This window comes from Balaenoptera ricei, chromosome 12 (genome assembly GCF_028023285.1).
Source record: "Balaenoptera ricei isolate mBalRic1 chromosome 12, mBalRic1.hap2, whole genome shotgun sequence".
NCBI classification, from domain to species: domain Eukaryota; kingdom Metazoa; phylum Chordata; class Mammalia; order Artiodactyla; family Balaenopteridae; genus Balaenoptera; species Balaenoptera ricei.
In genome coordinates, this window is record NC_082650.1 from 81108375 (window position 1) to 81125225 (window position 16851).

The 16851-nt window shown below is 37.4% G+C and overlaps 1 long non-coding RNA gene across 1 annotated transcript in view; it reads left to right on the forward strand.

The window, feature by feature from the left end:
• Nucleotides 1-2130: 2130 nt before the first annotated feature.
• Nucleotides 2131-16851, forward strand: part of LOC132376444 (uncharacterized) — a 106290-nt gene continuing 91569 nt past the window's right edge. The window contains exon 1 of the long non-coding RNA XR_009506301.1: nucleotides 2131-2191. This is a non-coding gene — a long non-coding RNA (uncharacterized LOC132376444). The remainder of the gene's footprint in view (nucleotides 2192-16851) is intronic.

A 16851-nucleotide genomic window follows, 5' to 3' on the forward strand; every position in this document is an offset into this window, starting at 1 on the left:
CCTATCTCAATCTTTTCTGTAGCCTTTGTCCTGGCTGTCCAGGTTCTAACAGAGTTGTACAAAAAGTTATTAAATTACCAACAATATAAACCCACGGCCTACAAAGATCTGTATTTAATTAAATTAAAACGAAGCACAGGAGTGATTCTTTTCATTGATACCTCAAAGATCCTCCAAATTTAGTGGAAAATGTTTACCATTTGTGATACACTCTACTCATCCCCCATTCCGGAGTGGCCAATACCATATTCCTGCTCTTCAAGAATGGAATCTTGCCAGGTGTATTTGCATGAAGGAGAAATGATCTTAGTGTGGTTGAGAAACAGAGGGAAGGTTTCAAACACAGAGGGAAAGCAATGTGGATGGGGGGAGAGTGGTGGAGAGGCAGACAGTGATCTAATTGTGCAGTTTTTTTAAAAAGACTATTTTTTTTTAGAACAATCTCAGGTTCACAGAAAACTTGAGGGGAAGGTACAGATATTTCCCAGATATCACCTGTCCCCACATATTGTTCCCACATATCCATAGCCACCCCCATTACCAACATCCCCAGCCAGAGTGGTATATTTGGTACAATTGATGAACCTACATCAGCACATCATAATCACCAAGTCCATAGTTTACCTTGGGATTCACCTTGTTGTTGTACATTCTCTAGGTTTGGACAAATGTATAACGACATGGATCCATCATTATGGTATCATATAAACTAAAAATAATGTATGCTCTGCCTACTTATCCTGCCCCCAATGCCAACCTCTGAAAACTATTTCCATAGTTTTGCCTTTTCCAGGATGTCCAGAATATCATATACAATATGTACCCTTTTCATATTGGCGTCTTTCACTTAGTAGTATGTATCTAAGTATTCCCATGTCTTTTCAGGATTGATTTAGTTTATTTCTCTTTTAGTGCTGAATAATATTCCACTGTCTGGATGTGCCACAGTTTATTGATTCATTCACCTACTGAAGGACATGTTAGTTGCTTCCAGGTTTGGGAAATTATGAATAAAGCTGCAGTAAACAACCATCCACAGAAAGGGATAGATGTCAGATTTTAGCCAGGTTATGTGAAATCATGTCTTCAGTCCTCATGATTTTAAGTTCCTAGTAAAAATTACAAGAAAAATGACAGGAAATTTCACACTTCATTTTAGGGTCAGAATCTCATCCACTCCCTGGATTATTCAAGTTGGGTACTGGCCATGTGGTCAGTGCTGTATGATCCATTACAGGGAATATCCAGAGAGAAGAGGAACAAACCTCAAGTCCAGATGGTCAGAGGAAAGACAGGCATCAGGATGTTGAGTAACCAGAAATACTTCAGGGTGACCTGAAGATATTATTTGGGCAGGTCAGGAAAAAGATAAGGAGAGTTTGGGACAATTACTGTATCTTAACTAACTTTATTTGTTCAAGCACATGATCTATAGATATGTGATATGTAATAGAGAAAAATTACAGGGAGAGATGAGTTAATTTTATGTGTCAGCTAGGTTAGGCTATGGTACCAGGTTGTTTGGTCAAATACTAGTTTATGTATTGCTTTGAAGACATTATGTAGATGTGGTTAATATTCATAATCATCAGACTTTAAGGGGATTACCCTCAATAATATGGGCAGACGTCATCCAATCAGTTTCAAGTCTTAAAACAAAAACTAAGGTTTCCCAGAGAAGAAGGAATTCTGCCTCAAGACTGTAATAGAAGTCTTGACTGGGTTGCCAGCCTGCTGGCCTCCCCTACAAATTTCAGACTTGCCACCAAAGCATGAACCAATTAGCAAATCTCTCACTCTTTCTATATGTATATCCTAGTGGTTCTGTTTCTCTGGAGAACCCTGACTGAGTAAAACCTCCAATGCAAATTCCTCTCTGGTTTTCTTAATTGTCTGAAGAAGGCAGAAACCTACAACCCACTTGTACTTTTCCCTGTTAAGGTGTAGAACAGCACCAGTCTCAGCCACTCACTCTGTGCTTCCCTTCCTTTAAGTTTCCCCAGGGAGACCTGCATGACTACTGAAAGATGAAGTCTTATATCTCATTGGCCAGGACGAGCTTTATGGGCCCACACAACACCAGGAGACCTGCTTTTTTAATCTTAAGGGATAAATGACATCCGAATCTACATTATAGCACTCTTCTCTGCTATTGGAATGTAAATGATTGACATTGGGAAATTCATTTCAGGTAAGTGAAGGAGTAAGTGAAGGAGAAAGTTGAACATTTGCCTAGCAGATCCACTTGGGATCAGAAAAGATGCTAGAAATGATAAAGACAATATTAATAATGCATAGGAACATTTTTATCTCTCACTGTTGACTTTAGCTTTTGATTAAGAGAAATATTTCCCAAGTCCTTTCAAAGTAACTTATATTCTGCAAATGCTAGGTCTTGCACATCCAAAGCAAAATGAAATAGGGGAGTCTTAATTGTCTAAATTGGGTGTCTGCAGTAACACAACAGTGTTACTTTCTAGTCTAATTTGGCCGAACATTTCCAGCCATGGGTTGGTGAGGAACAAAATGTAAACATGCCCAAATTAAATCCGGTACAGCATTTAAGGAGTGACTGTTTATTAATCTGTTAGTAGGAACTAGACCTAAAATAATTTTGTTTCTTACATATCTGAATTTGAAGCGATATACCTAGTTAGGAGCATGAGATCTGAAGCTGCACTCCCTGGATTCAAATCCTGGCTTCACATTAGCTATAGATCTTAGGCACTCCGTAAGCTCTTCCTGCCTCAGTTTGTCCATCCATAAAATGGTGTGATACTATTAACTCTTACCTCAGATGGAGGTTGTGCGGATAAAGCACGTAGAATGGTACCCGGAACACTGTAAGCACTTAAAATAGTAACTGTTATTATTAGATACTGCCTGACACTTACCAATGCTTTTCCTCAACAATTGGTGCATCCGTTTTTGTATACAACAGTCAGTTAGCAGTTGGATGGGTAACAATCTGGACCTAAGTTTGAGTCCTAGATCTGCAAATAAGAGGTTAGGCGACCTTGGAAGGCCACCATCTATAGTTTCCCACCTAGGAAGCAGACCTAATACCTGCCATACCTATATCATTATGAAAGTCAAGTGTAATTATATTTACTGAATATAAATTATAAAATCTTATACAGCTGTAAAGGCCTGCTGTCTATTCATTTAATCAATTATCTTCAAAATAGTTAAAACTACAATGAGATTCTGCCACTGATATTCCACAGCCATGTGCCAAAAAAACATTTTTTAAAGTAAATATCAGAATATCCAGTTATTTTTGAGTACCTAAGGGTTAGGGTCCATTTTCCTTACTTATCAAGGAAAGGAAACTTACCTGTCCAACCAACGTAGTAGTGAAACTTAATTATTTAAGCAGAGCTGGATTTTTCTGTAATTCTCTCTCCAGCTTCTCACTTTCACATTTTTTTCCTCCATTGTTTATACCCATGAGCTCCAGGAGCAAATGTGTCTAATGTCCCTTCCCTGCTTCATGGCTCATCAGTTTCTCTCCCCTGTACTTGCCTGGGTGTTTTTGCTGTCCTTCCTTCCCTCTTTGGACTGATTCTATATCAGAGTAAAACAAGAGATGATCTACACAGAGGATAATGAACATCGATCTTCCAGTTTAGCCCCAAAACACCTACCGCAGTGGATCGACTTAAAGAATAGTCGGGTATAAGAAAATCTAATAGTTACACTGAAAACAACAGCAAGTTGTATTTTGATGGAACCCTGTCTTCAGCTGTTTGAATGCTGTTCTCTTTCACAGACTTTTAAACTAAAATCATACCATGGCTTTATGCTTTGGACTCTGCATATTTTTCTGAAAAGAGGAGAATAACAATGCAAACATTTTAAAGTTATAGGGACTTTATATTAAAACACAATGGGGAAAAACTATGCAGGCAAACTGGAACACTTTGGTATTCTCCTCTGCCTTCATTCACTATCAAATTAATATAAGAATTTGACAGTTAAAAGAGGATAATTTGAAATATCCAGACAACAATAGAAAAATCTAATTGTTCCCTCACTTAATCTAGCTAAGGATTCTTAAGGACATTTTTGCTGGTCCACCATATCCTAGGTGCCAAAAGCCTTTCATAGTTATGAACAAAATTATTGATGACTTTTTGCAGCATTGTGCTACCATTTCATAGCAGCATTAATATTCTCTATATGCAGTTTTTAATTTTATACTGTGTTGTCAGAAGATAGGCTTAGTACATGTAAGACAGTTGTCACAAATATGTGTGTAGGTAATATAAGATTATCTAATTGCTGACTATGGAACTACTGGAGATGGAATTTCTCTATAAATGGAATAAAATTAGCACTGACAGAAGCAAAAAACACAACACAACAAAACAAAAACCCCCAAAAGCCTTTCATAGCCCTGATAGAGTCTCCAGTGTTTAAAAATTAAACGTATGCAATCTTCAAAAATTAGGGACTGGACTTGATTTTAGAATGGTGATTGGGCAATATCTTGAGGCTCTGTTTGACTGAGTATATGTCTCTCTAGTCCTCTGGTTAAATAGCCTTTCCTCTCACACTTTGCTAGGCATATTATGGCCCCATTTATCAAGTTCACTCATAGTTTCTCCAATGTTTGCTGTTTGCTGTTCTTTCCTGCCCCATATCTCCAACTGCAGAAAGTATAGCCCTCTCGAAGACTTAGGTCAAAGGTGAATTCTTCCATAAAGACTTTCCTGATTTTCTAGTGGGAATGAATCTTTCCCTCCTTTAATTTTCCAGTTTTTTAAAACCTATTTAGCACAAATTGCCTTATACAACTGTGACTACTAAAGCAGATTACAAATTCTTTTAGGCCAGGGACCTTGTCCTCTTGTCATCCTGAATATCCCCTAGTACAATGCCTTGCAGGTAGTTGGTTGTTAATAAACATGTGTAGGAATATTTTAACCAAATAAATTTGTTGAGTAAAATGGCAACTAGATGAAAAAGTTGTATCACAGTTATATTACAAGGGTTATGATATCTGGTTTCCAGTGATGAAAACCGAATGAAAGTCCCGATGAGGTAATACTAGTTAGACAAAAACCTATCCAAAGATGAGAAAGCAAACTAACAATCATTGAGCATTGTTATTTTATTTTCCTGTGGCTTCTATAACAAATTACAACAAACTTGGTAGCTTTAAAACAACAAACATTTACTGTTTCATAGCTCTGGACACCAGAATTCCAAAAACAGTTTCACTGGGCTTATATCAAGGTAGCATCAGGGCAGCACTCCCTTAGGAATTTCTTGAGGAGGAGTCATTCCTTGCCTCTTCCAGTTTCTTTCTGATGGTTGCTGACAGTCCTTGGATTATGGCCACATCGCTTTTTTAAAAATTTTTTAAATTTATTTATTTTTGGCTGTGTTAGGTCTTTGTTGGTGTGCACGGGCTTTCTCTAGTTGTGGCGAGTGAGGCTACTCTTCCTTGCGGTGTGCGGCCTTCTCATTGCTGTGGCTTCTCTTGTTGCAGAGCACGGGCTCTAGGCACGCGGGCTTCAGCAGTTGTGGCATGCAGGCTCAGTAGTTGTGGTTCGCGGGCCCTAGAGCACAGGCTCAGTAGTTGTGGTGCACAAGCTTAGTTGCTCTGCGGCATGTGGGATCTTCCCCGACCAGGGCTCGAACCCGTGTCCCCTGCATCCCTCCAATCTCTGCCTCTATGGTTTCATTGCCTTGCCCTCTTCTGTTTTTCTGGGGATTTTTTCTTTCCTTTGCTTTTTTTTTTTTTTTAAAATAAGGGCATTTGTGGTTGCATTTTGGATACACCCAGATAAATAATCTTCCCATATCAAGAGTCTCAATCAAGCTACAAAGATCCTTTTTCCATAAAAGGTAACATTTAAAGTTTCCAGGGATTAGAATTTTATATCTTTGGGGCCATTATACAGCCTGTTACAAATACCAACTAGACATGTTCCTATGTGTGAATCTACTCAGTCTTCACAGCTGGTCTGTGAAGTAGTTTCTGCTATTCAAATTTATAGGCGAGACCATTGAAATCCAAGAGATGGGTGACTTACCCAAAGGTACATGCGGTAAGTAGTTGAATATTTGATTCAAACCAAATTCTGTCTGGCTCCAAATTGATTTTTTTCTGTTATATCCTAGCAGTAGATACACAGTAGATTCTTCATAAATGTTTGTTGATATAAAAGAAAATCTTCATTGAGATTTTGAAGTTTGCTGCTTAATCATTTTTGTCACCATTTCTAAAAGTTCATTGATTTTTTAAAACACTTTTATACATCAGGTGTCTCTTCAGAAAGTGTTTTCTAAAGTGAGTACAGTGTTGTCTCCAAATGGATCACCACGGAGAACTGGAGGCAGTTTTGTCCTTGTAATTCCACATAAGGGATATGAAGATTTCATGTAAAAAATAAAAAAAGAATTGAAAATCTGAGAGGGTGAAAATACACACCAAAGTCATTAGTCTACAAAAGCTGAAAGCCTCCATCTTCAATCCCATCCAAGATTGTTGAGAATAGCTACTGTATCCCTATGAAATAATGAGGTTTCTGCAGGTACTGAACATAAGGTTAAAATTCATTCAGTGTTGTATATTCTACTTGATTTCCCCTAAGTCCTAGATGTGTGTGAAGCTGTGTTACTGGACTTTGATAATTAACTATAAACTTTCTAGTGAACATTTTAAAAACATCATGTGGTAAAGTTATTTTTGAAAATTCTGGAAGCACCACTGGGTCATTTCCACTCCACTAGTTTATGCTACCTAATATCAAGACACTGGTTTTCTTGGCCCATGAAGGCATGTATAATATTAATTTTCCCTTGCTGATGTAACAAATTACCACAAATATAACAGCTTGAAATAATACCCATTTATTATGTCACAGTTAAGTCAGAAGTCCAGGCACATGGCTCAGCTGGTTCTCTGCTTCTGATTTCAAAAGGCCAAAGTTATTGGCAGAACTGCATTCCTTTCTGGAGACTCCGGAGGTGAATTTACTTCCAAGCTTATTTAGGGTGCTGGCAGAATTCAGTTCCTTGTGGCTGTAGAACTGAAGTTCCTGTTTCTTTGCTAGCTATTAACTGGGGGCTGTCCATGGCTTCTAGAGGCCATCTGACTTCCTTGGCTTATGGTCCCCTTCCTCCACCTTCAAAGACAGCAGTGATGGGCTGAGTCATTCTTAGCTTTAAATGTCTCTGATCTCCCTTTTTGCCTCATGGCTCCTCCGATGTCTTCCACCACATCTTTTGACTGCCATTTCTTCTTTCCTCTTCTTTTAAGGGGCCATGTGATTATATTAGGTCCACCAGGATAAGCTTCCTATGTTAAGGTCAGTTGAATCATAATCACGCAGTCCCTTCACGGAAGTAACTAGACTAGCGTTTGACTGAATAAACATGGGACAGGAATATCGGGAGAACATTTTTAGAATTATTCCTAAACTAGGTGTACAGTCTCAAAAAAAGTGTACTTTTAGTCTTACTTCTATATTTCTAGGCTTTAAAGATCAGATTACTCAGGAGGAGTATATAAAACCAGAAATATGGAAATAACTGCCTATTTTCCTAAATACAATTGAAGGACACAATAACTGAAGGTTCGAACACACACAGCCACATTTTCATCTCACGTATGAATACTAGATGGTGAGCAAAGTTTAGACACAATTTAAAAAAGAAAAAAACTTCACTTATTCTCAAAATCTTACGTATATAATGCACAAGGGATAATAAGCATGGGCTATGTTCAAATGGAAAGAACAAGCATGTACTGAAATCTTTAATGCAAGGATTGAAAAGAACAAATAGTGTATAGTGTACTGACAAAGAGTGTTAAAACACTTTTCCGTAAGTGATTTAATGAGTCATGGTAGATCACCTCAGCATTATCAACTGTCTTGTCTTGGAGGCAGATCTTCTATTCCTTTCAGTTGCTTCCTTTGGAGTCATTCTAGCTGGCGATAAGGGAATTTTCTCCAGGAGCCAATTAGACATTGAAAGATAATTCTACATGTGATAATTTAGTGCTTTCATTTACCATAATAGAAAAACATTATTACCACTCAAAACCCGATATGATTCACACCATAGCATAGTGTCCTCATGTAAATGTTCTCACAGAATAAGAATGCGTGTGATGTCGGAACAAAGATTTTTAGGAGCAGGTGAATTTCCTCCCCACACAATTTCCCCATCAGTCAGTTGGACACTGAGTTGCGGATAGTGAGGAAGTGCTAGGGGTTGGCTGAGCCACAATAAGGAGGGAGCCTGGGTCACTGGATGTCCACGTGGAGGAGACCTCTGAGCAATCAGGAACACCTGCATTGGATAGTTATGTGAGCTAGAAATATCCTCCTATTGTGTTTAGGTCTTTATACACTTTGGATATGTTCTTTCCAGCAGCTGGTATCACCCACACTAATACATCCTCCACTGATCCTACTCTAGAGTTCATAACATAAACCACACTGCAAGTTCTCTAGTCCTTGATTCTTCAGATTACATAAATCCTTATCACTCTCAAAATTTTTTCAAGGATATTATTTATGTTGTAAAGGTTAAGAGTATATTTTGGAATTCAGAGCTAAGAATCTGAAACAAATATAAAATTTTTTGTGCATTATTTCCACAGGAGCAAAACACTTTAACCTCATTTTCTTTAAGTTTTAATAATGGAAGGGCTGCAGAGCAAAGAGCAAAATTTAAAAGAGTATAAAAAATACATGGACAAAAATGCTGAAATGTTATTCTCTTGTACAAGGTTAACTAAATAGTACAGGATGATCTTGACATAAAATTAAATTCAAGATGAAGGGAAGGCAAACAGGTCTTCTTTTAAGTGGAGAGGGTCTACATTTAGAGATTGATTATAATACAGAGTTTAAACATGCTCACACTTACAATATTTTCCTTCTGGAAAAGGAAGGGATCTTTTGGGATCCCAGTAAGTAAGGTCAGTGAGTGCTAGTACCTATGATCATGGGTCCATGCTGATTTTATGACATACAACCAGGTAATTCTTTCTGAAAAATTTCTCATTTGAACAGAAGGTTTTGAGTAAGATGTGGGAGGTAACAGGAGATAATTTGAAGCTAATCCACATATGACAGAATTAAAAGTAAATGGTAGAACTGGGCTGACACCTGAGAAAATGTTTACAGGGTCAATAGAATCAATAATTATTAGTAATAACTATATTAACATTCATACTACTACTACTTATAACATCTTTTACATCTATAATATCTCAACAAGCATAAATGGAATTAATATTAAACATTGTAAATATATGAGTAAACAAACTTAGAGAGATTTACAGCAAATGAGCCAATGTCATATAGCTACCATGCTCATGTTTCAGAATTAGGAATCGTGTCCAAATCCTTGCATCATTTTTAAAAAGTCCTGATTAGGATTCTCTGATTCACCATAATAACCATCAACAAATAAGAAGTATTGATAAAATACTCCATTCTGAGAATTTTAGGATTCTTTCCATAGTAGCCCATTTCAACTAGTGTTTTTACTAATTCTCATGCCACTATCCCTGGCCTCAAATAAAAAGGTAATACTGCTTTCTTGAAGATAGAGTTAACTACTCTGAAGAATAACAAATTCCCATTGGAAAAAAGAAACCATTTGGACTTACGCAGAATAACATTTTAAGATAAAAGTAAAGAATGTTACCCATTTTTTTCATTTAATAAATACAACATCCAGATTAAATGCTTTTCCTGATTTAAAGTTTCTTAAAAGTGAGTTAATATACTATTTCTCGTTACTACATTACCTAAAGTATAAGGATTTTAAGAAAGCCAAATATTGTATTAAGAAAACAGAGCAAATATGATTTGTAACTATAGTGACAGCTTAATTTAAACTTGGTCTTTTATATATGATATTCAGAATTAGGGTTATTTACAAAATCACATTGATTATTCTAAGAAGGCAATGAACAATTGTGTAAATGAAGGCAAATTGCATTATGCTCACACAACACTGGGTTACATTTAGTTATAGGGAGACTAATGAAAGTGGGTGAGAACTCAGATTCAAATCATTAATCAGAATGTCCATTAGCAAAAGAGCTTAAGAATTACATTATTAAATCACTCCATTTTAAATAAAATTTATTCAAGTCATTTGACAATAATTTATCATTGTACCAGAAACAATGGTGATACGTTATAGGTGCAGGAGGCATTTTGGAGAAATAAGACATACTGTTGATAAGTCCCTGCTCTCCTAGGACTTACTTTCTAAGTGCTTACTTGTCTAAAAAAGACAAGAAAGAAAGCAAGGAAGAAGAGACAGGAGGACAAAAGGGTTAAATAACTGTCAAATGTTGACTGAATTAACTGATGAAAAATAATAATAGAAAAGAAGTGTACAAGTGAATACCAATGAACATATTCTCAGTAGATCAGCCAGGCTTTAATCAAGGAAACAGAACCACTATGGGTATGATGCAATCAAGAATTTATTACAGGAATTAGACATTGCGGAATTATAGGAGAAATTGGGAAAGTAAGGGTTCACAAAGGGGAGATGGAAGTTTATTTAGCAGTCATTATACATCATTAGGCACTCTCCTGGAGCACTGGCACAGGGGCCCATGTTAAAGCTTACAGGAGACCTGGAAACAAGGACCACCCAGCTGCTGGAGTGGGCTGCAGTGGGTGTTGGTGTAGAAGGAACTCTTCGGTTACTGCCTCTGCGGGTTCACAGCCAAGCATGTCGTGGGCCTGGGAGGCTGTGGTTCAGGGGGGTCAAGGAACAAGAAGAAGAGCAGTATTCAGAGTAGGGAAGAAGAGTGAGGTACACTGGGACCCGTCAGCACCTCCACATCTGTCTTTCTCTGCCTCAAACCATGATGACATTCAGGGAGTGACAGCTACTGCTTCACTGGTCCATATCTCATGCAAATTCTCTTGTGGGCAACTCCAAGCTGGGACCATTCAGGGAAGAGGATTCTGAGACATGTAGTTCCAGACTAGCCAAGCTGACAAAATTCAAACTCTCCCATGAGGGCTTTTGGAGTACACGCAATTTCACTTTTATCTATGCTATGTGGTATCTAGATTTCCTATTTATAACATGTTATTTCAAAATAAGGTCATAAGCAAAAATAATTACTTTTGAAATGATGTTAAAATCAAAGTCAGTAAGTGCAAAGCTATAAAGTCATAAAATCCCTTTTTAGTCTCCTTTTGGTGATTCTGCAAGTTGCTCTGCTTACTCACCTAATGCTTTGCACTTTGCATATATCATTTCAAATTCTTATGAAATCCCCACAGAGTAGTGGCAATTTGCCAGAGCTTTTGCTCTCACTTTTCTGAAAAAGATAAACGAAGTGAAGAGAAATGTAGTGGCTTGTGCAACATTCACGGTGGGGTGAACCTCCGGAAGATGCTAGCGTGATGACTCCTCTATGCACTAGTCTATGCAGTAAGGACAAGGTTCTCTGCTGCAGGAAGTCAGAACAGATATCAGGGAATGGCGTCAGCTGATCTGCAAGCATAGTATGTACACTTATTCCCTAAGTGCATGGAATAGATCCCTACAATTCAGATCATTTCTCCAGAGAATGTCAAGGACTGGCAACCACATGCAAAACTCTGGCAATCTTCATAGCATGAAAATAATTCATTGCACACTTCAAACTGAAAGAGTGGGCTGTGCATGATTTAATAAATGGCGATTTTAGGATGTTTCAATACATATTCACTTTATTTCAGTAATTCTCTGGAGCCCAGATATTGTTTCCATTCTCTAGTAATCAATAGCCAGAGTCAACCAATTTGATTTTTTTTTAGTATTTAATTAATCAATTAATTATTTTGGCTGCGCCGGGTCTTCATTGCAGCTTGAGGGATCTCCGTTGCAGCATGTAGGATCTTTAGTTGCGGCATGTGGACTTCTTAGTTGTGGCATGCATGCGGGATCTAGTTCCCCGAACAGGGATCAAATCCAGGCTCCCTGCATTGGGAGCGCAGAGTCTTACCCACTGGGCCACCAGGAAGTCCCTTGATTTTTTTTTTAACATGGTTCATCTGTTGTATTTAGACAGTACCTCTAAATAAAACAAAGTGATTTGAATTGGAGAGATATTTGATATTGAAGACAAAGTCTTGAAGCTGATTTGTAGTTAAAACAGACATTTTTATATTTCCAAATCTAATATGATCAGAATCCTGTAAGATAATATTCATACCAGTGGAATTGAAGTGGAGAAATACAGTGTTTGCTTCAAGAGAATTACTACCTTAAGGTCAGGCTAAATGTATTTTTTTCCTCTACAGCTATCAAGTGGATTTAGACTGTGTCATTAAAATGAAAAAAACCTCTATATATTATCTTTAGAGATGGATGGGAAAATGCTTTAAGAGGAGGTAAATTGCACATCGAAATAAACAATTTTACTAAAATGTGGAGTTTCAAGTAAAAAGGTATTTCAGCAAACCTGCTAGTTAGGTTCTTACTGGTATATTCTTTGATTAACAGTTGAAACAGTTGGAAATCACTATTCGTTATGCTAGTATTAAAAAAATGCCTGTACAGTACATTGGCAGTGACCCTCCCTGGAGTAAAAATAACCTATACAATGGTTGTCTTTGCCATAAAATACTTATTAAGAAAATGTATATTTGGAAAAATTTAATATGGAAGTGATTACACCAGAGAAAAGAAAGTCGTCAATAACCAGGGTTGATCTGCTATTTTTAAAGGCATTTGGCCTCACAGTCACAGGTCCATATTTCATAGAGACAATGACAATGAAGAGGTCTTAATTAATACCAAAGAACGCTAAGTTGGATTAAAACGTTAAATAACTTTTTTTTTCCTGTATTTTATTTTTTTCTTTTTTTTTTAACATCTTTATTGGAGTATAATTGCTTTACAATGGTGTGTTAGTTTCTGCTTTATAACAAAGTGAATCAGCTATACATATACATATATGCCCATATCTCTTCCCTCTTGCGTCTCCCTCCCTCCCACCCTCCCTATCCCACCCCTCTAGGTGGTCACAAAGCACCGAGCTGATCTCCCTGGGCTATGCGGCTGCTTCCCACTAGCTATCGGTTTTACATTTGGTAGTGTATTTATGTCCATGCCACTAAGTACCTCAGATGTACTTTCTTCATCCGTAAATATGAACTAATTCTTACTTACTTCTAAGACTGTAGAGATTAAATGTGATAATCCATTAGAAAATATCTAGCATCTATTGATACATGATGTATGTACACTAAATGTTTATTTTCTTCCTTTTTTCTTGATATTTACTTATTATGGCACAATTTGCAAAATCAGTTTACTTGCCTCAAAGGATTCGCTCAAGTATAAAAAGGGCCAGGAGGAACTCTGAGAATAAATATCAGATTGTATTAACATGCAACCCATTTTTGCTTCTAATATGCCAACTGTTTTCCTTCCTGGAGCAGAAAATCTTACTCCCACGGAATTAAAAAATAAAAGAAAGATGTCACTAATGAGACCTGTGTTTCCTACTAACCTCTACCAGTATGCCAATACCTAAACTTATTTGACCAAATAGGGACCCATAATCCATTTATCCTAATGTTATGTTCATGTCTCTTACCATCTTCTCTACTACTTCTGACCAAGACAAACTTAACATTCCCCTTAGCTAGACTAAACTTTAAACAAGTTTCTTTCTGACTATAGGCCCCTGACCTTTCTTTTCTTAGAGGATTTATTTTAGAAAACCTGTAATTGCAAATTTTTTCTCTGCCTCTTTGAAATGTAGACAAATCTTCTTCCAGCCTCTTACCAGTTTTACAACCCAGGGATGTCTTTTTCAAGGACCTGGATGCCATCTCTTTGAAATGTAATCAAGAAAGACAGTACCCCTATCTCTCATTGGGGGGGGGGGGGGGTAGCAACCTAACTCAATAAGTAGCCATTAGCAAACACAGATGGCTTAATCACAAAAGAAAGCATCTGAAAACTCAGGAGTGATTTTCACTGTGCTAGACACAGCCCATTGACCAACCCCACCTTCCAATGTCCTCTAGTACTTTTCCACTAACTCACCCCAGCTCTTACAATCCCTCCTGCCTTTTGTTTCAGTGGAGTTGAATTCAGTCTCTCTCCTCCTTTGCAATAGTCTTGAATAAAGTCAACCTTGTCTGTTCAACTATGTCTGGTGCCATTTTTCCTTGACAGTACCCTCCTTACCAAGTGAGTTCTATGATTCATCATTAAAATAATACCTTTACGAATATCTTCAGCTCATTTGCCCCTCTTGTGCCCAAGCCCCAAATCCAGATAATCAGCCTCTTCAATGCTTTGGTTACAGAAAAACACAGAGCAAACTGACTCACTTCACTCCCTGTCTGCTGACTTCAAGTCCTAGAACACCATTTCATCCCTTTGTTTGCCTTAAATGCCCCACACCTCCTTAGCCACACTCATTTTTCAGCAGATGACATCATTTCCTATTCTACAGAGAAAATAGAAGCAACCGAATAAAATCTCCACCAGCTTCCACCATCTAACCACCTGCATCTGAGACTTTATACTCTGCCTTCCCAACCAGTGTTGTTGATAAGCTAGCTGTTCCTAGGTCTCAGGCAGCCCTTCCACTGTGTCCCAGAAACTATTCTCCCCCCGTTTTATTCAAGAACACAACAGTAGAAACTCTCCTCGCTTCTACCTTGTGTTACCAATTTTCACTGCTCTGCTCAATCAGTCCCATCATCCTGCAACATTTTGTAGGTACTCCCATTTAAGAATCATTAATAACAACAACAACAACAACAGCAGCCCTCTCTTAATTCCAAATCCCCTTCCAGATACTGAAATTAATTTCTGTTCCCCTTTTTAGCAAGTCTTGAGAAAGTGTTTATAAGTTCTCTCTTCCCATTCTCTTTTAAACTTCCTGAATTTAGGCTTTAGCTCCCACCTACCAAAACTGTTCTTTTCTAGGCCACAGATAAACTTTAAATCCAATTCTAAGTATGCAATTTATTTGACTTGTCAGCAGCATTTGGTATAAGCAGTATTTCCCACACTTTCTTCACATGGCTTAAAGAGCTCAAAACTATTTAATTTTCCTCTTAAATAACTGACCCATCTTTCTCAGCATCCTTTACTGTTTCTTTCCATCTTTCTATCCCTTAGTTAGTGTGACTGGAGCTTCAATTCTCTTTCTTCCATAATTGAACTTACTCCCTCATTCAGTTTAATGGTATTAAATACCATCTAGATGAAAACAATGCCCTAATTTTTATCTCCAGTTCACATTTCTCCCCTGAGTTCAGAGTATTTATCCAACTACTTACCAGACATTTCCATTTGGCTGTCTAATGGAAATCTCGAGCATAACATGCCCAAACCCAGACTCCTGATTTTCATTCCAAACCTGCAACTTCAGGGTCTTCACCATCTCTGTCAATGTCAATGTCTGTGTCACCCTTTCATTTACCAGGGAATGAAGGGTGAAGGTGGCACATGGGAATTAACCTTGATTTGTCATTCTCTGTCTCACAGAGTGATGCTTTACAAATGTAAGATATTACCACTTTGTACGCAATACACTGGTAGCTTCCTGACCCATATAATGTGAAAGCCAATGGCCTCACAATGGCCTATAAGGCCTTACCTGGTCTAATCTCTCAGTTACCTCCCTGAGCTCATCTCCTACTGCTCTCTACTCTATCCACACTGTGCCCCTTGCTGTCCCTTCAATATGACACACATGCTACTACTTCAGAATGTTCAGAGTTGTATTTATTTTGTCTGAACACTCTTTTGCAAATGTCATGGCTCACTCTCTCATCATCACTACTCCCCTGGCCATCCTATTTCAAATTTCAACTCTACCCCTGTACCACTCCATCACTCTATCTTTCTCCTTGCTTTACTTTTCTCCAGAACCCTTCTTAACATCTGATGTAACATATATTGATATATGCATGTATTTATCATCTGTTTAGCTTAGTTTAACACAAGCCTTGTGAGAATAGAGATTTTTGTTTTCTTGGTACCTAGAAAAACGTCTGGCACCTAAATATTTAAGAAGGAAGGGAGGGAAGGAGGAAAGAATGAAACTAATTTCAATTCCATAATATTAAGAATTATATATTATTAAGAATCAGTCATCTATGTGGTAGTTATTAGAGTGTTTATTTTCTTAGCCTTCTTTTTGAAACTTCGTTGCATATTTGTCAGCTCTTAGAACTTGGTTAAGATAGAAGATAGGACCCTAGCTTGAATATAAAATTCCAGGGACAGATATAAAAACAATGCATCCTCTTTCTCCCACTTATGCTGCCCTTACAACTTAATTTGATCTCAAATCCCTATCCCATCAAACCCTGTATAACTGTTAGAAAGAGTTCTATTCTTAGAAATTATATGAATTCAGTATCATCCTCTCTCAAAACTCTTAGCTACTAAGAGAGAATTAGACCAGCTGGTCAGGTTGAGTTTACTGCAAGACCTAATTCTTGGTAGAGTCTCCCTGGGTAAGGGTTTGCTTCTCAGTGTTGATGATTCTACATCTTAAAATTATTTAATTAAAATAATAAACAGCCTCAAGAACATATTGATTTTTTAGAGTAAAGGCACAATTTGTTAATGTACCTTTATTGTAATATAGAATGTATCTTTCCACTCATCAGGAAACATGCTTCTCTATATTTAACCTCTAATATCTCCTCCATAATAATCTTCTATTAAGGACTGTCTTGTTAAACTCCTGCACTTAAACTCCTATAATGGTTCCCTATTATTTTGCAGATTAAGTCTAAAATTCTTATAGTTATACAATTATTATTAAATATCCAATCTCAAAATCAACTTAATTTTTTATAATTCAATTTAACTTCTGTT